The following is a 26,457-nucleotide window of genomic DNA, read 5'->3' as shown; positions in this document are numbered from 1 at the left end:
CCTACCCTGATGTGTGAATTTCACACGGCGTCGGGCTTAGTACTGGGTGAACTCTACCATCACCAACTATGCCGACCTTCGGGTTGATTACTGTGTTTATGGTCTATGTGAAAGTTCCCTTGCGCGGTAGTTATATTTTCATTAACGAAGGAATTATTGAACTCAGTTTTCGATTTATACATTTTAATCTACATTTTGTTGAGTCACAAGTAGTTTATATTTTTAACTGGATTATTCTCTAACGAGTTATTGAACCAAATGTGGCTCCGAATGGAGTTTGCACCTCAGAATGACGAAGATCAGAATTTCATATGCCCTCATTCGTGCGCCGTACAATCGGAAGGAGTTCCGTCATACCCGTCAGATGTCTCATTCCTCGATGCCAGGCGACTCGTTTCCATGCGCTGCCAGCAGATGGTACCACCATACCCTCCCCGTCCCCCGCCCCTCGGCGTAGGCAATCGCCCCGCCGCCGGCTCAGACGAAAATAATCCCGCGGAGGCCTTATATGGCACACGGCTCAGCGGCACCTGCCACCACTCTCCACCGCTCCCGTGCTTCAGTCTCCGCCTGGCCGTGCCCGTGCGTGCTCGCGAGTGTGTGTGCGTGTGTGTGTCTGTGACGCGCTCTCTCTCTCGCCTTTTCTTCCCCGAGTCGCTTCTGCATCTGAGGACACGCACCGGAGGACGAGCACCGCGACGACGCACAGCGAGCGAGCATCCTGAACGCAAGGTAAAGAGCGTGCGTCCGTCGCCCCCGACGGACGCAGGTTGGATTTCTGTTTTCATTTCGGACGGACGGACGCTGACCACGGTCGCCCCGCGACACACTGCGCCCGCCGCTCTCCACTGGCAAGATCCTCCCCCCCTCTCCCCCCTCGCCCAGCCGTGTGTGTCGGCGACCGTGGTGCACATCTGCGCGCACGGGGCAATACCCCTCCCTCTGGGAATGGATCGCGACCGTTGACTCGCGGGGTGAGGTGATCGCCCCCCCCCCCCAGCAACCCCTCCCTCGCGTGTGTGTTCGGCCACCCCCTTCTCTCTCGCCGCTGATGGCGTGATTTTGCCCCTGAAGGGACGCGGGGCACAATAGCGGCCGTTGCGATCCCCGGCGCGAGTGGACGCAATGTCTCTTGGTCGCCGACGGCTGCGGGCCGTTGCGAGGCGCGTCCTTGACCTCACGTCCTCTGAGCCAGCTTCGTTCCCGGAACATGGCGGTGACGCGCTCGTAAAAGAGGCCTCTCGGGAGCAGAGCGGAGAGCGGGGAGAACGGCGGAGGAGGTCGGTTGGGGGTGGATGGGGGTGGATGGGGCGGAGGACGGGGTCGGGGAGAGACGTTGACTTGGCGGGTTGGTGCGGTGGCTAGTGTCCACCTCGAGGGGCTGGGTTCGATTTTCGACTGCGGTGGGGTTATTCATTTATTGGTATCTTGGTCCCCGCCTGCTTTCTACCCGGAGAGCGCTGTCTGTCGCGGCATCCGTTGGATGGGTCGTTGAACGGCGGATCATTCCGCTCCTTCTGTCGGGAGCTGGCTAATGCCGACGCCGGGTTTCGCCCTATCCTTCTCCCCTCGAGCATCCTCTTTTACAGAATCTCCCAATCCTAATGACGCAGACTACCTCGGCCGTCGGTCTCCTCCCCACTCACGACCGCTACTACCACGATGTTTCGAGGCGCGAATGTGGCTCGGAGGGCGGAAGGGCTGGCTATTTCGGGCGCATGGTCAGAGGGCGTGGAGTCGAGGCAGTGGTCGGTGACCGTGAGGCATACGTGGTTTGAGCGTCCAAGTCCCCAGCCCGCCCCGAGAATCGCCCGACGATTGTGTGCCCTCGTGCATGTCGAGGGGTCGGCGCTTGTTTTTCGCCGGCGCCCCCTGCAGCCTCGCTGCCCGTCCCGACCGGCGGTCGATATCCGCGCGGGGGCCTGGTGCGGGGGGAAGGGGAGTGGCCGTAGTCCCCTTGCCGCGCCCACGGCAGTTGCGGAGGCAGGAGTAGCGCACTCTTCCCGCGATCGATCTATTTCCTCGGAGACTGCGATCGGCGGCGGAGTCCCCCTCCGGCGTGTCAAGCCAGGACCAGTTGCCCTCGCCTTCGGGGTCGAGGAGAGGAAACTCCTTGATTCGTCGGCCCGAGTATATTTTTATTTCGGAAGTGGATATCGGGTACCAAGGAGCGGCGACGCCTGAGAGGATACAGCTCGGATGTCGCCTCCTTCGGCTTATCGCGAGGTGCGCTTGTGATGGCGAGTCTGTCCTAAAGAATCCCTCGGCTTCGTCGTATGAGGGAAGGCGAGTGCGTGGGAGAGGGGTGGTTCGCCATCCGTCGGCCACACGTAAACGTGTGGCGAGTGGGCCGTCCGAGAGAGAGAGTGCGATGTCTTGCACTGATGGGCTGCATTCTTGGGAGATGAGTGATCGGGGGTGGGCGGCGGGGTCCTGATTAGAGAGACGACTTTCAGTACATGACGACACTCCATCGTTAAGCCAGGAAAGATGCGTTCATTCCAGCGTACGTACTCACTATGTGTTGTTGCCAAATACATGTAATCCGACCACCCGAGCGATATTTATTTATTTATATATACCCTGCGAGCCACCGCCAAGGTGTGTGGCAGGGGGTGAATTCTCACCAGAATAATTTTACCCGAATATGACCCTACCGCGGTAGAACAATGTTGCTATGATCCCCTATCGTTCGTGGAAATAATGGAATCTTAAATCTATCTGTTGTACACTTAATATCTCTGATTTTATTAGCATGATCTATCCTACCGTAGTGCGATGGGGGTAATAATACATTTTTAACATCACTGCTAAAGAGACCTTCCAATTTTCGCAAGAGCTTTAGGCTGTAATTGAACCTTCGCTCCGTGAGTGATTCCCAGTCTAGCTGCTCTAATATTTAAAATATTAATATTTATATATTAGGAGCGCTGGAGAGGTAACTTCAGCGTGTGTGCAAATTAGACGCTAGTTAGTATTTCTCCGCTCCTATGCGAACCGTAATCAAAGCATAATCCCCATCGGGCACATCCGCAACTGTGACTCTTGAACCTTGGTTTAATCTAACGACAGCCGTCTTGCCAACATTGTGGGTAGTTAATGAAATGCTGGATGATTTTCCACTTTTGTACACTTCAAGGTATCGTTTCGTTAGAGTCCCCTATCCTAGTTTTTTATTGTGATATTGTCTCTTAGAGTCGTTAAACGAATTACGTGACGAATGTCTTCCACGATTAATGGGCACCGCATTTCGTATTTTATGTATTCCGTGGTCTTTGTTTCCTCGTCGGAACTTAATGGCGGGAGACTGTTTAGATTAGTATGATCAATTTTTCCGACTCCTTGAAGAGAAGGATAACGCTGTATTAGGGAATAAATCCGCCTATAATTTTATGCTCCCCATTTGCATCGCAGTTTAGCAGTACAAGGGAAAGGGGAATAGGAAAGGAATATATGTTATGGAAAGAAAGTGCCTTCGAGAATAAATGAAGTGAGAGAGAGCGGGAGATGGACGTCTTCGCCAGGGGACCGGGTCAGTCGGCCACGGCCGGCGACCTCCATCCCCGAGGGAGGCGGACGTAGTCGCTATTCGCTCTTCGACCGCAGTGGGTAGGAGGACGTGTTTGTTGTTTCGACCGTCTGCCGACCTGCCTTCATGCGGTCGGCAAGCGTCTTCGGACCTCGCGCGGATCGACATCCCCTTTCTCGAGCGTGGAGGAGCTACCAGCCAGTCCATGCGATAGGGGACTTCGCGGACCCTGCGCTGCATTGCGACTTCGTCCTCGGGGCCACTGTCCAATATATTATTACGTACTTCTTGGTGAGGCCATTTTCGACTCCCCTCCTCTTTCGTCAGAGTCAGTCGGATGTTGGCCCGCCCGCCTCATCTCCCGCACTTCTCTTACGCAATTACCGATCTCATTGACCGCGTGGGAATTACATTCTTTCATCACCAAAAATGGATATCATTCTTCGTCAAAGTTGGACCGTAGGTATTATTTAAACTATTGGGAATGGATCGCATTAATAGAGTTGTTCGTAGCGATGGGAGGATAGCTAGGGTGCCCCCGTCGCCCAGCCACACGCGGCCCTGCCTGCTGGGAGGCTCAGGGGTGGGTGTCGGACGGTGGCGTGGGAGGGTGTTTCATCGCGAGACGTCGTCTGGGCAGGGTTGGTCGAGCCGGAGCGGTGAGGGCGTGCCAAACATCGCTAGGTGGCCATCGAAGCGCATTAATTACTGATGCAGATAGATGATGTTAATGACGATGAGTGATTTTGGACCACCAGAGGTTATATTTATGTAACCTAAATGTTAGCTCATGGCTCTTTTTGCAAATGTCATGCAGAATGCCATATTCAATATGTCTCCGGTACCGATTTAAAGCGGAAGTCGCTGGAACGCATTAGTTATTGGTCATTTGGCGAATATTATGTTAATTTAGTTGGGTTAGTGTTTCTGTGGAAAGCATTACTTTGGAGACTTATTGTTAGTTACGCGATGAATTCGGGAAGTACCTCATTTAAACTTTAACGCCCTCGTCATAATGCTGATGACCTCTACTGAGAAAAATGTCCTGGCATATGAAGTATGCGTCATTAATTTTTAAAGAGCATCACTCAGAAAAAATATTCGATAAAAATATAAGTGTTTAGGAATGTGATGGGTAACGCCATGTGACCGGAACCTAAATCCCTACATTTTCAAACTGGTATATCTAAGTGAAATGCTTGGTGGCCCAGTTATATTTCTACCCAGTTCACCCGTGACGCCCGAGCGCCGTCTGATGGACTAAGAGAAGACAGTGAACAATTGTAAAATGTCCGGCCAGTGAACCTGGATTTGGATGGCATCCGGACCAAGTTGAACTCGATTCGTAGTGTGTTTGTGTAACTGCGGTGATTGCTCTAGAGGAGCGGGTGTAAAACGGTGCCCGTCGGGTTAGGCGACTGAATCTGAGACAGAATGCTAAAATTATGACGCACATTTCAATGAACGGTATTTATTCACCCCCTGCCACACTCCCTAGCGGTAGCTTGCAGGCTACCAAAAAATACAAACTTCAAATACAATACAATATAACGGCGGTGAGATTGAATTCATGGATATACTCTCGGAGAGGTGTGGTGGGTGGGAGATGGCGGTGCCGCTGTTGCTGTGTTCCCCTTCCGTTCGGAATCGATCACTTTCAACAAATTCTTCCACACTCCCATTATTCATTTGCCTCAATCACACAATGATCATAATTCAGCGCTATATAAGGGCAAAATTAAAATTCAGCGTGGAATTCCGGGAAAGTTTAATTTTTAAGAACTCGCAGTGCGTGGATCTTGCAAAATTGAAGCTTTACGCTGCACACGGGGCTACGGGGGTGTGTGGCAGAGGGTGCTATTTTTTGAAGGCGTGACCATATGTGCGGCGCTACTCATTCTACCCGCGCCGGGCCCTTCCCGTCACGCTCTCATGATGCTTGCTTGACCGAGAGGGAGCATGCGGCGACCATCAGTCGGGAAGCGTGCACGAGTTTCCCGCCCTCCCACTCAGCGGGTCGGGGGTGATCCCGGCATTCCAGCCCCGTCTCACGTTGTATAAGCGGCTGGCACCTCTCCAGCTCTCCGCGTGGCATCGGCGCACATTGTTCCGTTTCGCGCGCTTCATTTGTCACCGGTAATCGAGACGACCAATCACGCTGATTGGCCGTCGTGTTAGACGCGCGGCGGGCTGCGGCGGTGGAAAACTTCTAATGTCCCTTCAGCCACCAAACGCTCTAATTACCAAAATACTTAACTATCTGTCGTACGTTAAGGAACTAAGTGCAGGCGTACGGAGGACATTAAGGGCAGTGAAGTTTTCCCTTTAAGTTACAGCATTTATAGACGAGGCAGGAATGGAGGAGGAGTAAATATTGCCGCGAAAAAAACGCATTTAAAGTTATACGCACAAATTTGACCACACGATTGACAGCGTTTCAGATGGAATACACGCCTTAGGCGCCAAGTATTGCATTTTTTACATTTCTTAATTTAGTACCCTGCAAGCCACCGCTAGGGTGTGTGGCCGGGGTGAATGCACACCAGACTAATGTTGACCCAAATATGTCCCTACCGCTGTCGGGCAATGTTATTCTGATCCCTTATCGTTTGTGGAAAAAATGTCATCTCAAATCCATCTGTTCTACACTTAATATTTATATGCACTTTCTCATTTGGAATGTGCTGCAAGTATATGGGATCCTCACGAAGTTGGATTAATTGCCGAATCGGATCGCGTGCAGCGTAGATGAGCTAGATTTTTTTAAACTTTATGATAAACTTAGTAGCGTATCCAAACTATTAGAGCAACTTGACTGGGAATCGCTCACGGAGCGAAGGTTAAATTACAGATAAAATCTCTTGTAATTAGAAAATTAGGAGGAGATCTCTTTAGCAATGATGTTGAAAATGCATTATTACCCCCATCGTACAACGGTAGGAGAGATCCTGTCAATAATATTAGGGATGTCAAGGGTAGAACGGATAGATTTCAGATGTGATTTCTTCCACAAACGATAGGGGATCAGAGTAACATTGTCCGACCGCGGTCAACTGGGTCAAAATTAAACTGGTGGGTATTCACCCCCCGCCACACACCCTAGCGGTGGCTTGCAGGGTATTGAAATTTAAAAAAATATTTCAACCGCGAGAATAAGAAAAGCATTAATTTTATTAGTATTACATAATAACCCTTAAGCCCCCGCCACAATGTGGCAGGGGGTGATAACACACCAGACTACTCGCCAAATACTTCCCCCCCCCCTAGGGCGGTGGGATTTCGTTTCGGTTCCTCATCGTTCATGGGAAAATTACATTTTATATCTATCTGTTCCGCACATAATCTCTTAAATTTTATTTAGATGATTTCCCAATAAATTGCAAGTATATTGCAATTAATTATTAAAACGGGTCATGGATCTGAATTTAACGCTATTGCTGCCCCAATCAATACATCTAAATAAATACCCCGTGATTCACCGAAAAGGTGTGTGGCGGGGGATGCAAGCATCACGTGGGATGGGTAAGGGATAAGGGAGGATACGAGGGAGGAAGGGAAAGGGACACACATTCACTAAAACCCCCAAAAATATAAATATATTCTGGCAGAAAACGTAGTTCAAAACAACTGCGAATTTTGCCATTGGGAAATCCAAAACATATTCATGTTATACGAAAAAGGAGGGGACAAAAATGAAACACAAACATTTATAGAACAAACCTCCGCCATACCTAGACGGGCCATGCAGAACTGAATGGTAAGAAGGGAAAGTTCTTTTGATTCATGTCAGCCGACTATTTTGAAAGGGATTCCTAATTTGTTTGCAGTCTGTGTAGGGGTTACTAACAGTATGGCAGCCTTAATGTGTTTAACGGATGTTGCATGAATGACGTCCGGTCGCCCGCCTTCCACTTGCCTTTTCGCTAGGAGTGTTCCATGTGGAAGTGGAAGTATTAGATTAAATGTAGTAGGGCTGATGACCTAACACCCCCTGCCACATTTCCTGGCGATGACTTGCGGGATAGTATGTAGATGTGGCAACAGGGCTTTCCGGATCTCCACGATTGGCCGCTGTTCTGAACTTCCCGGAGGGAGCCATCCGGGCGACACGTTTGGACTACGATACACCATTTGCCGAATTAAATTTATACAGAACTCGTTTTGCAAAATGTAAAATGGTGAAAGAATAACTGATCAATATCTAGGTCTTAATACTCTTCTTTATTGTATTGTACTGAATAATTGAATGTTGAATTTTGTTTTTTCTGCGCGGAAGATCCACAAATCCGTCTACAAATATAATCAAAGGCAAGCAAACGGCATTCACAAGCTAACACAATTCTTGTGCATTCGGAAATTTTGAACGAGTTTTTGGACTCGTAAGTTAAAAATCGCTTTAATAATGTTTACGTGAGTTATTAATTTAACTAATGACTGATGAAATCACTAATGTGCCGGGCAACGGCGACTAGAAAACTTAGAAGAACTGTTTAGTGGGCGGAGTCTACCACTACCTGGGGGATGGGTAGGCGAACATTGAGTGATGATGTTGTTGTATGAGTTATATTTGCGTCAAAAGAGAGGCTTGGAACTGGGATTACAGTTGGATTTTTATCATTCAAATGACTCTGCAGAAACATGAAAAGAATTGGGATGGTTCATGCTAGCTATACGCTAGATTCCAAATTGATTTTTTTAGTGGAAAAACTTGTAATGTTAGAAAGCCTACATATTAGATTATATGTGGATTAGTTATTTATTTTGTCTTATTTTTCCTTACCTGATTAATCATTTCTATATTCATTGTCTTCTCTCTTTTGTTATATGTCCAATCATTTTTTTATTTTAAGTTTGCAAAACAATAAAGGAGAAGAACTTGCGATAAAGTAGATGGAGGGTAGATTCATATGCGAGTGATTTGTTAAGTCAGTTTCATGATTTGTTTTGAGATGTCGTAAATCCAGAAGCGTGTAAGGAGTGGGCCTTCTGGTAAGGGGGGAGTCTTTTCTGAAAATTTTGAGTCTGAGCACGGAGAAACACCTCGAGGGAAGGGAGTTCGTGAGCCGAGGGCAAATGCCGCGTATTCGTTTTCGTTGACAGTTGAAGAATAATGGCACGTAGGCGTTTGTGCTGCAACGCTTCCAATGACCGCCTTATCGCAATCGTCGCCGTGGAGATTTCGCCACCGGGGAGAAGTTTCGACTGTATGTTGCTCCTCTCATAGAGGGGGGAATCCTTGAAGCATGAGGGGGCGGGGGGGTCGGGGAGTTTTTGGGAAAGATACTCAGGAGCTCGAATCTTGCAATCAGTGCCGCTCTGGTTCGGTCCTTCAGATGTTCATTGTAGATTAGTTTCTTAGTAATAGAGTTCGGCGGCGGGGGTCTGCCCGCAGTGTGGGTCCAAGAAGGGTGGGGGGGTGGGCGAGAAAGAGGCGAGGTGTGCATTCCGAAGCAGTGGGCCAAAAGAGCTCTGTGGATGGGTGTCGCTGTCGATGCCTGATGCGTGCCGCCGTGGCCAGTTAATTCACTCCGCCTCGGAACGGTGGAAATGCGCGCGCTGCTCGTCTCATTTCGGTCCTTTTTTCGTCGTCGGCTCGGGTTCAAAGTCGTTTCGCGCAATCCACGGACTCCGCAATCCCCCCCCCCCCGGCGGAGTCTCCCTGCCCTCGTAATTCGCGCATGAGTCACAAATTTCAATGTTTCCATACTAGATAATTCTCTAGGTATGGGCGACACTAGCGATGCAGACGTTGCTGTTGGTGTGAAGACTTGGTACTGGCTAATTAAATTTTGCAACTAGACTATTAGATTCAAGTTCGGGATGTGTGAATTCCTGCACGACATTTATGTATGAGATTGGCACGGCAACCAACCTTAGTCGCTCTAGAGAGACCTGTCCAAACCATGCCAGGTGGTTTCAACTCCGCCTTCGTCACTCGACATCGACGTTGCCTTCGATCGGGTCTGAGCCCAGGTCATCCTTACCCACTCCCAATTTCCTCCTAATTAAAGAGCAAGGACCCTGACCCAGAGATCCATCCCCAAAAAAGCAGCAGACCATCTCCAGCACCAACTTGATTTCTTCGAGGGCTGGGCTGACGGCTGCAAAAACGGCGTAAATGCCAGGAAATGCATTCATGTAGTCTTCTCGAATCTTCGAGGATCCGGAGAAGGTCCTCTGTTGTCGACTGCGGATTGATTCTCTATATTGTCCATCATTATGTTCTTGGCAATGATAATTGAGGTGGTTTCCCGTTGCCTTCCTCATTAGTGTTTTTAACGTGACATCATCACTCAATGTGATGACCCACCCCTCTGGGATCAGACGCCTTTGCGGCCGCCTCACTGAGGAACAGACGCTGCGTGGATTACCTTTCGTCTGGCTCCTAACCTTCGACCTATCTGGCATGGGTGACCCTACCAGGAGCAATTATCATTATTCCCACCAGCACAGCTCTAGGGGTCAGTGGAACGCACAAGCCCTTCCACCACGTCAAGGTTGTGGTCCATGGGAGGGTGCGGAGCGATATTTCTCCCGAAATCCCAGAACGTCCAGTTCATTGGGTTCACAATGGACAAGAAACCGACGTGGGCATCCCGAATACGCAGCGCTATCACTGAAGCAACCGGAGCCGCCTCCGACCCTTCGCCCCCCACCGCTCCTCTCTCCATAAAAACATTGAATGCTACTTCATACATCAATGATTCTCCTCCTGCTTCATGCTTCAGCGGCCCAGATTCACTTAATTCGTTCGGGTCTCATTTACAAAAAATCCATACGGCAGAAAACATGATAAAGTGATAACTTACTGCACCGTGGTTTATGAGAAGCGAACACGTTTAAAGAATCGAGACTCACCCAAGTTTTACTCGGGATCAAAAGCGCCGCTCCTCACTTCCACAGGCAAACTAATCTAGAACGAGCTAATAACTTCGTCACGGGGGCATGATCATTCGGCACCCTACGAAAAACCTGCGACCCAAGACTGCACGTATTCTCGCCCCCCTCTTATTTTTGTCATCTTATTTTGATTCCCAGAAAACTTCACCACCGGAACTCATCACTAACAAAAAATCCGTCGGAGATGACCCAAATACCATACGAGATAATTTTGACGTAAAATTTTGTCTGCGGCGATAATGGAGATGTTATCTCTGTAGGCGGTATTCGATGATTCCGTCGCTATGCGATTTGAAAGATGTAATCGATATTCGATATTGAATTTGTTCTCCACACCATCGCATTTTATTCTTATGATTGATTTAGTGGACCGCTATATTCATTCTATTCAGTGTTAGTTTCAGCACCTTAGCTTCTCTGATTGGTCGGTAATCCCGATGTGATCACTGTATCTCGATATTGTCCAATGTATTCGATATAAGTAGATGGCACCATGAGGGGCTGCTGCCTCTCTGTCGGCGGCACTCGAGTATCTCATGTAAAAGAACGTTCAAAATGTCGAACGATCCCACAAAAACCGCGAATTTCTATAGAATTTACTGTTTTGGGAAGGGAAATTAATATAATTGCCTCCCCAAGTTTCTGTTAGGTCAGAGAATTGAATAACGCGGGCCGTGATACGGTGATTTTATTTATTCATTGAGAACAGAACCGAGGTCGGCAATCACTATTCTTCAGCGGTGTTCGAAATTAAAGTATCCCTCGATGGTTGGGGATTTTTCTTTGGTATTACGTGGATATTCAGCGATTCCTTTTCCAAAATGTTCAAGATGATCAACCATAAGTTTTCAAAGTTGGTAATTTTTAACCAACCTCAGCTTGCCATATTAAATGAGTTTGTAGTTTTTCACAGACTTCATTTCACGGTACAACGCAGTACAAAACTACGAACTCTTTTATTATGGACATCAAACAATTCCACGAAGTGAAACCTGAAAGTGTAAGGTATACACATAAACCTCAGCTTTCACTTAAAAGGAGGAAATTGATTACGGGGATGTTGGGTAAGGACGTTAAGAAAAGGCTCGTGAAAACTTTGATATGGAGCGTAGTTATGTGCACCTCGGAAACTCTGTCATTGAAGCAGGATTATAAGCGTAGCTTTGGAGGCTTTTGAAATACGGATTTGGAGAAATATGGAAAAGGTGAAGTGGACGGAAAAGCAAACAAATAAGGAAAGTCGGGGCGTGGTGGGGAAGGAGAGAGGATTTTTGGGAGAAATTGTAATAAATTCTCGATGATTCTTATTGTATAGACAATTTTTACACTTTCAACATTCTCTCGCGTAAATTTGAAGTAACCTATCAACTATTCAAGCATTTTAACGGAAAAAACTTACTCTACATGAGAGCGGTGTGATGCATAGAGATAATTTAGAAAAGTGAGAGAGAGAGGGGAGAGTGTGTAGGAGGGCGTTTGTCGAGGTAGTGGCCGGCTCGGACTGAGGGCGCGAAGGGAGGAGGGCGGGGGGGGGTTACGGGGGTGAAGGCGGTGGTGTGGAGGCTTTGACGTGGAAAGGAGAGAAGTTGTTAGGTTTCGAGAATTGGGTCTCTGGGCTTAACGAGGGACTGAAGGGCTTCGGGAAGAGGGTCGTTGTGGGCCCGCAGAAGGCGGGTGGTGGGGGGGGGGGTTCCCTCGCGTTACAGCGGCGACCTTACCAGGGGTCGAATCGGTAGTCTCTGCTAGCCTGCCCACTCTTGCACCAATTTCCGTCTGGTTTGTACTATCCTGTTCATCGTTTGTGTTTTCATCACCGCGATTGCTGCGGTAGGGACCCCTAAGAAGGTCGAGGCGACGCGAAATAAACGTCGTCGTGCCACGGAATGCGGCACGAAGGCGTGCCCTTGCGTGTGTGCGTGAGGGAAGGGGGGGGTCTTGTGGTTCTACCGTCGATTTCCCACGATTACCACGACGCGTGGCGTGTAATTGTTGGGTGCATTTATGGGCAAGTTGCCGACCTTCGCGTGACCCAGAGGTCATTGTCCTTGAGCATATAGAACGCACGTATCTCGTCCATTTCTCGGTTCCCAACCTCCGTGGACGAATCAAGGAATACGTCACTGCGCTGCAATGTAGGAATTCTGATGAAATGAAAGATGTTCACGATGCGACTGTATCGGATGGATGGACGGTGAATCAGTTGGATAACCAAAGATAACGACCGTGTCAGCTGAGTCATTTGACGATATGTGACGGCCCACACTTAGTAATTAAGACTGATAGCAGCAAAGCGGCAGTCAGATAACTAGAGAGAGCCTACGCTACCTCTTTTGACGCACCGCCCCTCCCTTGTTTATTGCCTCCGGGCAGGTCACCCCATGACGATCCCTCCCCCCGCCTATTCCATTAAGCGGCCTCGCCCTTTCCTTGCGAGGCCATCCAGGCCGTTGTCTTCATTAAACCTCTAATCTTAAATAGAATGTATGGTCTTTTTTCCCCATAGTTTAATTTGTCCCATCGTTTCGCTTAATGAAGTTGCGTTTAATTTATCTCCCCATCTTTTTCAGGAGCTATGTACGAGAATACCTCATTTCATGCGAGCTCCTCGTGTTCGTCGTATCATTCAAAACAGATTTTCCATGATTCATCTTCGCTCTCTAAATCCAGAAAGTTCTTCTGCCTCCCTGTCCTTATGCTATTTGTTATGAAATCATCGACGTCTGGTACCTCTCAGTGGAATTGTCTCATTTTGAAATAATTACAGCACTCACTTAGCTTTCCACCACATTTTCTTTTGATTTTGTACGACCAGGCTTCTGTTGACATTATTAGGAAGGAACGTTAAATATAATCGGTATCTTTTTGTTTTTTTGTGGATTTGTGGAAATCATTCGATCGTGTAGATCAGGTAAAGTTTATTTAAAAATTCTTGAAAGTGAGAGCGGGCCGGAGGGTCGAGTGACTTATTTGAAACTTTTGCATGAGTGAGATGGCACGGGTAAGGACATGCGTAGAAGGGGGAATCGGGATGGGCTGTGATTGGTCGAAGGACGAAGCAGGGTTGCCCATTACAGCCGGAGCTTTATGCCAACATACATGCTAAGGAAACGTTAATGGTTGCATGGGAAGGAAATGGAAGTTGGCGGCAAAATGATTAAGGCGGTTGGGTTTACAGATGAACAAGCAATAGAATCATTCAGCCAGTGGGATTGCAGTTAATATTACTGAGTGACCTACAGGAACAATGCGATTGGTGTGGGATGAGGATTAGCCGAAAAAACAAGATTCTCGAGAGATAGGAAAACTATATATAAACATTAAGTAAGAGGGCATAAACTAGTGCGGTTGTAGTACTTCACGTATTTGGGTAGTCGTTTATATGGAAATGGTGACTTAAATGTAGGATTGCGTTAGGAGAGAGCGTTTTACTATAAGAACGGAATTAATTACAGATACGCCGTCAAAGAGCACCTCTTGATTTTGACCAAAAGGGAATATTATTTTTGGAGGGATGGCTAATTATATCATTGGCTGTTGAAACACCTCCAAAAATAATATGAAAGCCCAGAATAAAGTCGTGTAGATAAGCATCTGTAAGCCTGCCGGCGCGACGTTGGTTAGGTTTTTCATGAACCCTGGCTATAACCTCTGTGATTTGCTTCTAAGCTCTTGACTAACTTGGCACAAAATGTCCTTCGATCCCATACTACACTTTTCAAGAATTCATTCTTTCACTTTGCATTACGCCTCCACATTTAATTTTTTCCAAAATGCTAATTCTCTCTTCCTCCTTCTCCCTCGCTTTCTCAGCCCCTCCCTCCCGTCACCGACAGGTTCCACTAAATTCTCAATTTTTCCTCGCGTGATTCGCAATTATAAAAAATCGTACCCAAACGCCCGAATATATTTGGGGAGAAAAGCCGCAGATGTTAGATTGAAGGAAATCGAGGGAGGAGAAGCACAATTCTCAACAACTGAAGACAATGTTCCCCGATGCCTCTCTGATATGAGATTTGTTGAAGTATTCCGATGCGTGACACGTTATTCTAGAACTATTATTATTATTATTAATGGAAGCCATCCAGCCGGATTAGGACAAGTTTTTGATGGACCATAGTAGTACTCCAACAGCCGTCTCTCACCCATTAGCATACCTTAAGTGCCATCATTTGTTTTTCTTTCCGCCCATTTTATCTTTCCTTTCTTCTCCACGTCCACATATCAGAGGCCACCCATCAACATTAATCCTCCTGCCTCAACTACCATACTTCTGAACAAAACTACATTTAATATTAAACCTTCTTTAGGTCATTTTCTTTACATTTTTACTTGAGATGCTGGTGTATATTGCCCGCTTCTGTACATGCTTCTTAAACGTCAAGTAATTCATATTTTTATAATGTTCCCACCACTCTGCTATCCATCATCTAAAACAATTCTCAAATGCGTGAACTGCTTCACCCTTTCCTGGTTAAACCTTCTAATTTTAATGATCATCGTGGCATTCCTCTCTCTTGAGAATTTCATTTTTTTGCAATTAATTCTCATTACTTACTGATAAGGAAAATATTGGTAAATATTTAATATGGAGCATAGCACTTTATGAATAAGGGGAAGTCAAATGAAAACTGAACACTCGCTACAGCAACCATTGAACCAACAAGGACATGACCCAACAACTAACTGCGTGCGTCTGTGAGTTGTCACCATGCAGTTCCCCTACCGCAGCGATGTCAGCATCGATACGTGAAAAGCTAGCTTATGGCAGATTGTGTGTTATGGCGGATGTTCAGCTTTCATTTGAGTGCCCCTATTATGTGAAACCTGGCCTTTGAGGTCAGAGGATGAACATAGATAGGAGGCATTTGAAATGTGCGGGTGATGAAGAATGGCGAAAATAAGGTGAACAGAGAAGAAGATAACAGCTGAAGTTTGAAACGGTTTGGGCGAAGAGAGGAAGTTCGGAATCCGAAAAGGGCAGAGAAAGCGAATGGAAAAATATTTAAAGGGAGTGGTATATTGCAGGCCGTGATAGAGGGGAGGACGTGTTTGGTAAGCGGGGTAGATTGTGAAGGAAGAGAGTGGGGTTTTGATGTTGGGGCAAAGGCAGGTCGATGTCACAGAGGAATGAGAAAGAAATAATGTAGGAAAAATAAGGGAGATTTCTCATGATACGTAAAAGTGAGGAGTCATTAGGGACCACCTATGCCCACCTTTAATTGGCGAAATACCTTGAATGAAAGTGAATAGACGATGGAAAGAGTTTATAAATAATTAGATATAAATTCTGATAAAAATTGGTGACAAAATGGTATTATGATGCAAAAGTATCATTGATACAAACGTTACAACGATACTTGCCTCTCTAAACAAAGCTCAACCTTACCTCCGTATATACGTAACAATAAGCCATTATTCTTCCTCCCTTCATTCCGTCCGACATCCCTATTCTACTCCTACCCAATTCTCACCTGCCCAAAGTTCTCCTTTCCATTACATTTTTCAACAACCCATTCCCAATGAAAATGCTCTGCATACATCTCTCCTGCCTCCTTGGAATTTTTTTCCCCACATCATGTCTCCGTATCGTGCAAAACCGCGCTCCATGTCAAAGATTTGAGTACCCTTTTCTCAATATAATTACTAAACGTCCCTGTCATAAATTCCCTCTTCCTTGTGAAAGCCTCCTTGTCTAATACAATTCTTCTCCTTATGCATATACTACTTTGACCATTTTGGTCCAAAACACTTCCGAGATAAGTAAACTGTTCCGCATGCTCTAGTTTCTGTTAATATTTAATTAATCCTTTCTTTTTATCGACAACCTCGTAACTTTGGTTTTGTTTACATTTATTCTAATCTTATACCTATCACCCTGACTTTTTCAAGTGCTCAGGGCTGCTTGCAACTCGGCTGGCAAACGCGACAAATCTCCCGGTTCCGATGTAATAGCTGTCAGCGTTAACATGGCGCTGGCGAAGAAATAGCCGCATACTTAGAAATAGTTTTTAAGAAGTCATTTGCAAAACACAAGGTACTCAGGGTTGAACTGTGGTTAAAATTACGCCTGTATTTTTAGTGTCGATATGGAAGAGCCCAGTAATTACAAATCAATGGTTAATCTGACTTTAACTTCATGTAAGGTTCTAGTTGGTTCAAGCTTTTACAATACCCAATTTTCACTTCTCTTATGGGATATACGGGTTCTAGGATTTGTTTATAAGAAATGAGCATGGATTCCGAAAGTGTATATATTGCGAGATACTCCTAGCTCTCTGTGCCCGGAGCGGTTTAGCGTCGGGTGGAATGTAACACTCAGATTGATGAGATATTTTTCGATTTTAAAAAGCCTATAGACAAATTGCCCAATGAGGTACTTATCACAAAGTTAAAAGGCTTAGGGATGAATCGCAATGTGATATACTGGATCAGAGATTTCTTAAGTGTTCTCGCACAACGGGTCACTACTGATGGTTCAATTGGTAATTGCGTTGTAATTAATTACTTCGGGTGTTTCCCTGGGAATAATTATTAATAGCGAGCCTATGACAACGCTTCCCAGTTGTCATAGGCTCGCTTCTATTCATATTATGAATTAATAATTTAGGTTGCAAAGTCAGGAATAAGGTTCACCTGTCTTCTGATGACGCATTAGTTTATAGAGACAGTAAAGTTTTTGCAGTCAGTCCAATACAGATGCATTGGCTAATAACTTTGAGGCTATTCAGGAATGGTACAAGGTATGGCAATTAGATTTAAAGATACTTTTTATTATTAACTACTGAAAACAAAATTGCTGTCCCCAAACTGTGTACATCATTATTAATGGCGAACTAACAAATGGAAAATCTATATAATATCTAGGCATCACGTGATCGATCACTCATGGAGTAAACATATACGACAGGTGTGCGGAGAAGCGAACCGAAATTGAGGTTTAGACTAGAGTGTATATTCGGAAAATGCGATGAGAAAGTGAAAGAACATGTTACTTTTTACTTCTTACACCTCATCTGGAGCATGCAGCTAGTAACTGGGATCCTCAAGAAGCAGGTCTAATAAAAGAGTTGGATCGGATGCTCAATGGCGTGATACAATTATGGAAGGATTTGAAGTGGGTCCCGTTAAAAACGAAGATTAATTTTTAGACTGAATGTCTTTAAGTGTATTTGAGACCGATCAGTATTTTGAAGACGCTCGACACATTTTAGAAATTCCAAATTAAAACGCATAGAAGATATGATCATTCTTTCAAGATCAGAGTAGAACGGATAGGTTTAAGATATCGTATTTCCCGAGAACTATTGGAGATAATACGTGTATGGAGATATATATGTGTGTATGCGTGTATTTTTTGTTTTTATATACTTGTAGGTGTGTATGTGCGTCTATGTATATACATACAAGTTCATGAATATATCTGGATTAGTGCATGAGTGGCTGGTGACCTAACACCGCCTACCCCGCGCCATTGTGACGGCTTTCGGGGTATTGTGTAGTTATACGTGCGGCAAGTGTTTGGGAGAAAACGAGTGAAAATATTGGTCAGTGAATTAAATACGACATGGTAAAAATTTTCTAGGTTTGTTACAAGTTTTCCGACACGCGAGCCAGCGTCACGTGTACACTCCTGGGCTTAAGCTGGGAGGAATTTAATTCTTGAAGAGAACAGGCAAGTATTTGACTTTTGGAAGGGTACATACGGGGCACTGAATTTTCTTTCGACACGAAGGGAATATTGATGGCACCAAATAATATTGTTAGATTCGACCGACGGGATGAAATAATAGAGGCGGGCTCGGTCAGCGACATATTCAAGCACACGTTCTTCCCTCGCATCATTTATATCATAGATTACCGGTTAAAATGGGTTTGGATGGACACAACTACCAAATAAATATCTTATCTTTCCTAAAAGATACATTCCAACATCCTACTCTACAACAAACCTCTCTTCATCTTCGAATACTTCCTTCCTCCCTTCATTCCGTCCAACATCTCTATTGTATTCCTGCCCTTCCTCGTTTGCCTAACATTTTCTCCTCTATCACAGTCTTCAACATCCCACTGCCGATAATCCAATTTTTCTGTCTCCTTATGAGTTCTCCCAACAATGTCCTCTACTCCCCCACCATACACAGCACTTCCTCATTTGTTTTCCTTTCGGTCCACTTCATCATCTCCATCCTTCTCCACAAACACATTTCGAAAGCCTCCAATTTACGCCTATTATCCTGTTTAAATGACCATGTTTCCGCGCAGTACATAACGGCGCTCCATATCGAAGTTTAAACTAGCCTTTCTAGTTTAAACTTTGTCATCAATTCCTTTCTTCTTGTGGAAGATTCTTTGCCTAACGCAATTCTTCTCCTCGTGTCCCTACTACTTTGACCGCATTACTCCGAAACACTTCCGAGATACATAAACTGTTCTACCTACTCTAGTTTTTGCCCTCTTATTTTAATGTTTAACTTTGCCTTTCTCTTTCTGGAAAACCGCATAGCCTTTGTTTTATTTATATTGATATTCATCCCATATCTATCGCACTGAATTTCCAATGCACTCAGCAATGCTTGCAACCCCTTGGATGACTGACAAACTAGAGCTTAGTCATTGGCAAATGTAGTAGGAAACATTGTAGTGGCTAAAATTCTTTTTCATATAAAACTAAGTTTGGCGCTAACGTGTATGTTTGTGTGCACATTGGTTTTGGTTCTCCCTCTGCCAGCCGCCTTGCGAGTACGTTTCAAGGATTTGAAGTAGACGTTTTTTCCCTTTCTTCCCGCCTGAAACATCCGTCTTCTCCGTCGTCATTTACCCTTTCCGTCGGGCACCTACGCCTTCAGCCGCTCACCTTTAAGATGGATCGCAAGGTATTTTTGTGGATGTAGAAAACAGCCCTTTTTTAAACTATCATAAGTCGATCGAATACCGCCATCAAATTTCTGGATAATTGCATTGATTGAAACGTGATTGTGGTACTTCATGTTTTAGAGGGAGGACCATCTCTAAGGTAGAACGCACCAAATTGAAAATTACTTTTGTTCTGAATAGTCGTCATCCGTGCGGCACGCACGGATGACGACTATTCAGAACAAAATTATTAAATTATTAGAAAATTATTAGAAAATTATTAAATTATTAGAAAATTATTAAATTATTGGAAAATTATTAAATTATTAAATTATTAGAAAATTATTAAATTATTATCAGAAAAAAATTATTTCGTCTACAGGCATGGGCTTTGTACCGTGCATGTTCTCAATTATATTTTACCGTTTTCGACGGTAAAGTTCTCGTGGAACAGAGTCAAAACAAACTTTGTAAGTCCCCCATTTTTTATACAAACGACCGGTCTCGTCGAAAATTCACTTTAATAATTCCGCCGTACATTTCTCGTTCGCGTTTTATTCGATCCTATTCTTCTTACTTTATTCCATCATAACGAATATTTGGGACTTCCTATAAAAAGATGATGATCGAAATTAAAATGCCCTGACGCGTACGCTCTATGGATGAGCTAAGGATCTAAAGTAGCGCTGGTGCCCCTCTCTGTTGCTCCCCCCCCCTCCCATCCTTCCAGACGGAAGGAGGTCGACAAGGGCACGGTCCAGAAGCCCATCATCCTCGGCGAGTGCCCCTGGTGTGCCCCGGGGACCCGGCCGGGGCGAGGGCGGGGCGAGGGCGGGGCGAGGGCGGGGCGAGGAGGGCACGCCCCGCACATACTGCGCCGCCACGCCACTCGCTCCGAAAATCAATACCTTCGGCGGGGCGTCATCGCAGCACGTGGCGGATGGCGTGGCGGACACACACTCTCTCTCTCACGCCGGGCGAAAATTGGAGCGATTAGCCGGAGTCGGTTTGGAGAGGGTGGCGATGAGTGACTCGGTAGGCGGGGTCCGCTCGCGTGCTGTGGGCCACCGATTCCCTGCGACTCAACTTCCATTTAGGCCGACTCGCCTGCCCGGAGTTAAGGTTATTACGTCCTCCCACACTCGACTTCACCGTTATTTGTATTGTATACGTTAGATTTTGTCGAAATTGCTCACACAACGGTTCATTAACAGGGTATTTAAAATTGTATGTCTGGACGAATTAAATGCCGCCGTTGAACGTCAATAAACCGTCTTGTTTAATTCAATGGAAACTTGCTTAGGAAGTTAAAGTGTAGTCATTTCGATTTATTCATTGCTTCGCATAATAAATTACTGAGGATGCTTTATCTTTTTACCCATAGAACATTTTTATTTTTCGTTCGCTGGAATGCTTCTTCTTACGGGTACAATTGCTATTGTGTCGGTATATTAGTTACATTTTGAAATGTCATTTGCCCGCAATCATATATTATTCCATGCCCACAACTCCTGCTACGTTTTGGTCCAAAACACTTCCGAGACACGTCAACTGGTCTACCTGCTACAGTTTTTTTTACAGTGTTAATATTCTCTGATGGCTCTATTTGTCAAGAACAGGAAGGAGACTGTTCAGCATGAGTTTCTGGTGCCGATTTAAGCTTAGGGATTTTCTCAATTCAGTATGTTGTTTACCGATTATTCATGAGTACATATCCACCTGAAGTGTAGCATATGAGAATAAATGATATGATTATTTGAAATTGAAAAGCGTCTAAAAGAGTCATTGTCACCGTTTATATCATGCCTATTTAAGATTGGTATTCATTTGAGAAGCGATACCTTGGTGGTCTCACGTCACCGACTCGATTAAACATATGTTGTTTCGATTTGAATATCCCAAGTCGTAATATCGGTGACCCACAACTATTTCTTGCCTGTTGGCCAGGAAAAAAGTCACGCGTGGTCAAGAGCACGCGTGTGAATCCGAGCGAGGAGTGATGGGATGGGGCGTGAGAGCGCGGAGTAATTGGCCCCTCAGAGGGCGCGCCCTCCCCTTCCCTCCCTCCTCAACCCCTCCTCCCCCACTTCTCCCTCCCCCAAACGCTTCCCCCCTCCCTCTTCGTTTGCCGTCGCGAGAAACAGACTGAAGCGGATGCCAATCGACCCTCTTAAAGGGCTCGAGTTTCGTGACCTGGGGCCCGTTACTCTTTAGGCAAGGTTAGTCAGTGTGCAGGCCCATACAATTTACAAACACGGGGTGCGCGGAAGTGATAAAAAACTTGAGGAAGGTGCGGCACTTGCTACCTAATTGCCCTCTTAACACAGTGCGATCATGGGACGTTTGTCATTGCTTGTATGACTGCATACGAGAACTCGTAAGTCGGCTTTTAGCTTTGAGAAACGAATCCTATAATGATATCTATACTACCTTGATCAAAAAGTTCCCGGAATAACCACCGTGTGGCGCTCCCATCGTTCCGATTTGAGTTCTGTTTTTTTTGTTAAATTGGTACATCTGTTGTTGATATTCCCTTTAAATCTTAGTGTCATAACTTGACATTTGCAAAAGTTACGTAGCCTAGAGTACATCTATCTCTGTGTGTGTTGGCGATTTTTTACAATTGCAGAAATGGATTTAAATTTGCAACAACGAACTTGTATTAAATTTTGCGTAAAAAACGGATTTAGTGGCGCACGGACGTTGGAAATGTTGGAAAAGTGTTTCGGCAACGATTCTCTAAAAAAAACGGTCGTTTACCAGTGGCACGAGCGGTTCAGAAGTGGTCGTGAGTCAATCGAAGATGATGAACGCAGTGGCAGACCATCGACATCGAAAGTCGGTGAAAAAATTGATAAAGTAAAAGAAATGTTGGTCAATAACCGCAAATTAACCATCAGAGAAATAGCGGAGGACTTGAACATTGCCTATGGATCCGCCCAAGACATTGTGGTTAATGATTTGGGTTTCCGTCGTGTAGCAGCAAAGTTGGTGCCAAGAGACCTCAATTTCATGCAAAAAAGAGACCGTGTTGACGTCGCAAAAGACATGATTTGCGAGGCTGAATCCGATCCCACATTCATCAAAAGGATCATTACTGGAGACGAGACGTGGGTTTATGAGTACGACACGCAATCCAGACATCAGGCAAGTGAATGGCGTTCACCAAATGAGCCGAGACCAAAAAAACCACGTCGTTTTCAGTCAAAAAAGAAGGCAATGCTGACGGTTTTCATGGATTACAACGGTGTAGTGCATCATGAATTTTTGCCAGAAGGCCAGACAGTAAACAAAGAGTATTATTTGGGCGTTATGAGACGTTTGCGTGAAGCAATTCGCCGAAAGAGACCAGAAATGTGGGCAGAAAACTCGTGGATTTTGCACCATGATAACGCACCGTCGCACAGTGCTATCATTATTCGTAATTTTTTGACGAAAAATGCAACAAATACCATCCAACAGCCACCGAATTCACCTGATTTGGCTCCCTGTGACTTCTTTCTGTTCAATCGAGTTAAAAAACCATTACGGGGAACGCGTTTTAGCAGCCGAGAGGAAGTAATGGAAAAATCGCAGGAAGCACTGATGGACATACCGAAAACCGAATATAAAAAAATGTTTCGAGGATTGGATCAAGCGCTGGCATAAGTGTGTTGCAGTCGATGGGGATTACTTTGAAGGGGACAATATAGATTTAGATGAATAAACTTGTATTTTTAATTTTCTGAATAAATTCCGGGAAATTTTTGATCAAGGTAGTATACATCCATAACTGCACGCGCACTTTTATATATGAGTAGGTACACACATACACAAATATGTGCATCTGTTGTATACATATTTGATTTAATTAATCATGACAGGTCTGCAAACTAGGAACAAGCGTGATTCGGTCAGTAAAGCATGTCGCGTCGTGGACAGCCGTATGCACTGTGGCTCGATCCACGGTACGTATACACTCCTACGTTTCATTATGCTCTCCCCCATGCCAAGGCCGAAATGACCATCCCTCGACTACTAATACTTAGCGCACCCCCGCGGTCTGCTACGCCCCCCCCCAAATAGCATTACATCCTCCCACGTACTCGATTTCCGTTATTTCCTTGGTCAACTTTTCAATTCATAATATATTTACTATTAATAAAAAATTAAGCCAAATATTATCAACCAAGGTATTATGTATTATGGCTTGGAACAAAACGTGACACAATATATGTATGTAGCTTACAATTGCATACACTTTAATGTCTCATTTTTGTTTACGTGGCACCTGCTGTCAAGCCAGAACTGACTGGCTTAGCAGGACCAGGATGAGTATTCCATGTATACATTTTTAATTTTTTTAATTACTATTGTATATTGTGGGTCGCGGTAGTCCAGGGGTAGAGTGTTGGACTACTGACCGGAGGGCCCGGGTTCGTTTCCCGGGCAAGCCTCTGTGGGCACCTGCAGCTCCACCCAAGCTATGATTTTTCGGGTATCAGATCTTCCTGGGAAACCATAACCGGCATAGGGAAAGCAACTGGCCCCGCTACCCTGATGTGTGAATTTCACACGCCCTCAGGCCTAGTACTGGGTGAACTCTACCATCACCTACCAAACCGACCTGTGGGTTGATTACTGTGTTTATGGTTTATTGCATATTATGAAGATCATGTCATTATGGCATATGATAAAGATTGTCTGTAATCGTACCTTGTATTGATTGCCATAATTATTTGTATATCATATATGATGAAGATTATACTACTAGAGTTATAAATAAAATGATTCATTTGGAACGTGGTGTTGGAACGCTCGAATGTAGCCTCCATGGTGGTAGCTCAGGAAACAAAAGACAAATAAATGTCATGATTGTGCAGTACGAGCTAACATAGATAAAAGATACATAGTCATGTGCTGGAAGCAGTTTCCGGAGGAGCTACGATGAGCCATGCCAAGGAAGAGCGCGCCGTTGAACTGACTTCCCCTCGTAAGGCGATTATTTGTCGTGCGTTCGCTTTTGGAAGAGTGTCGCGCAGGATGATTGCTCCGGTGCATGGATGCCGAGTGTGTGCGCGGCCTCGCCATCTCTCCTTCACCACCCGTGCGTCGCGCAGTTGGTCGGCACCCAAACCCAAGGGGGGAGGGGAAAGCATCTTACCTCCACCGTTCGAGGAAAGGCGTAGCAGAGATCCGCGGCTTGATTCTATTTCCGTCGCTGCTCTCGATTCTTCGGGAATGAGGAGGCCAAGTGAAACATTTGGAGCGGAAGGAAGTGGAGCAGGTGGGAGAAGAGTTCGCATATTTGGGGCCGCCGTCGCTAATTAGGGGCGAGGGGAAGATTTGCAAAAGTGGAGGGAGATGGGAAGGCATCGAGGAAAGATTGAGGGAAACTTGAATGCGTGAGGGCGCGTGGTGTGGCCGAGAGACGTTGTCTTCGAGGCAGGCGGGGGTTGATGAGCTCTGGGGCGGAGGGATGCCTTTCTGGGCGTGGCTGCAGGGAGCGGAGGACGGGACGCGTACGGACGAGGGAAAGGTTGGTTTGTTGTGTGGGGGGGGGGGCGGCCAAGGGGTGGGCGTTCGCTTAAGAGACAAGTTGCGGGAGGGCTGCAGAGGGATAGATAGTGCTGGGTTGCCGGCGGGCAGGTCGGAGGGGGCTGGGGCGACAGATTCCTGGCCCGTTGGTGAAGTAAAATTGCCGCAATTGATTATTTCTGGTTATCGCGTTGTCAACCAAACGCCTCCGTTTCAGCTTCTTTGACTGGTGTGCACTTTTGGGTTATTTTGACTGTTAAAGACGGAGCCTCGAGGAAATTGAATCGGAATGGGAGTTACCATTTTGGTTCCTCACTGTTATCGTTAAAACTTCATAGAATTAGCGTATGTCTGCCGGTTTTCGAGAAATAGTGCTAAACCCGCAATTAATTATCTTATTCTCTCCCCAAAAGTCTTTGGAGCTATTTCTTCACTAACAGAAAAAAGTCTTATTTTTCTGCAATAATTATGCACCTTTCCTTCTTAGGGACCTGCAGGATTTTTCCATTTATTACAGTCACATAGCATTGACAATTCTTCTGCTTTTCCTCCGATGTAGAAAGGATGGAAATTCCATGCCAAATGTCCGTCATAATTTTCTGTCAAAAATGTGTCATGGAGAATCATCGGTGTTGATCATACAGCAACTCCATCGTGAATTGTGTGTACTTATCAAAGTTGTCCACGTATTTATTTTTCGCGGGAGATCCCCGAGGCGCATTCTCTAAATTTGCATTACGACATTTTTGTAGTATGCAACGCAATGTCGACACATTAGCAAATGTCTGAAGTATGGAAAACCCTCCGACATTATTAACAGTTTTCTTTAATTGCAAAATAGATGTTAAACATTAAATGTCCAAAGGTGTCTTCCGTATCTGCCTTAGGTAGATATTACGAAATTATGAAAATAAAAAATAAATAAGATCACCACTTTACGCCATAATGGACGGTCGTGTTTTATTAAATAATAGAAATACACTTAGAATATGTATAAACGTAGACACCCCTCTTGGTTTGGCAAATGCGTATTTTTTGCTTACATGTGTATATTCCTTTTTGTTCATGTAAGTACCCTCCACTTTTATCATAGTTGCCAAATGGTTTGATGATATAAATCCATTTGGTCCAGCAAAACATATATTCTTTCCGCTCGTATATGATTGATTGAATACATGGCCTGTCAAAAACGTATCAAACGATGAATTTTCCCGTGCACAATAGGGATGCTGGATTGACGCCACTGTGCACAGTGGAAGGAGACAGCTTAATGCGCATGGTTGAATTTTTTCTCCGCCTTCGAGTGAGCCAGTCTCTGACTGCTGGCCGCCGCGTGAGGCGATTTCATATGTTCATCGCTTTTCGATTTCTCTCCGTATGTGTGAGTTGTCGAGTTGGGCTCAGGACCTGCTGGACTCTACCGACACTGATACGTCGTCGTCGATGCAACTGAAGTGTCCCTAGAGTGCTTAGTCATTATTGCTTAGTCCCTTAGTTTTCGTTATTAAGTTTTTCATCCTCCCCTTACGCCGAACCTTCTTTTACTCTTGTTTGCTGCTCCGGCGACATTATTTCTGCAGATATTGGATATTTATGTCCTAGAGAACTGTGGAATCAAGAAAATGGCGCTCGTCCCATGCTTCGACAAAGGTTTATAC

The 26,457-nt window shown here is 45.4% G+C and overlaps 1 protein-coding gene across 1 annotated transcript in view; it reads left to right on the top strand.

The window, feature by feature from the left end:
* The first annotated feature begins 508 nt into the window (after positions 1 to 508).
* LOC139694990 (uncharacterized) overlaps positions 509 to 26,457 on the top strand; it is a 229,338-nt gene continuing 203,389 nt past the window's right edge. Inside the window, exon 1 of the mRNA XM_071593552.1 lies at positions 509 to 732. The gene's annotated coding sequence lies outside the window, so the exon portion shown is untranslated. The remainder of the gene's footprint in view (positions 733 to 26,457) is intronic.

Source organism: Hetaerina americana, unplaced genomic scaffold (assembly GCF_022747635.1).
Source record: "Hetaerina americana unplaced genomic scaffold, ioHetAmer1.1.p SCAF_6, whole genome shotgun sequence".
Lineage (NCBI taxonomy): Eukaryota > Metazoa > Arthropoda > Insecta > Odonata > Calopterygidae > Hetaerina > Hetaerina americana.
This window is presented reverse-complemented; position numbering and strand designations above follow the sequence as displayed.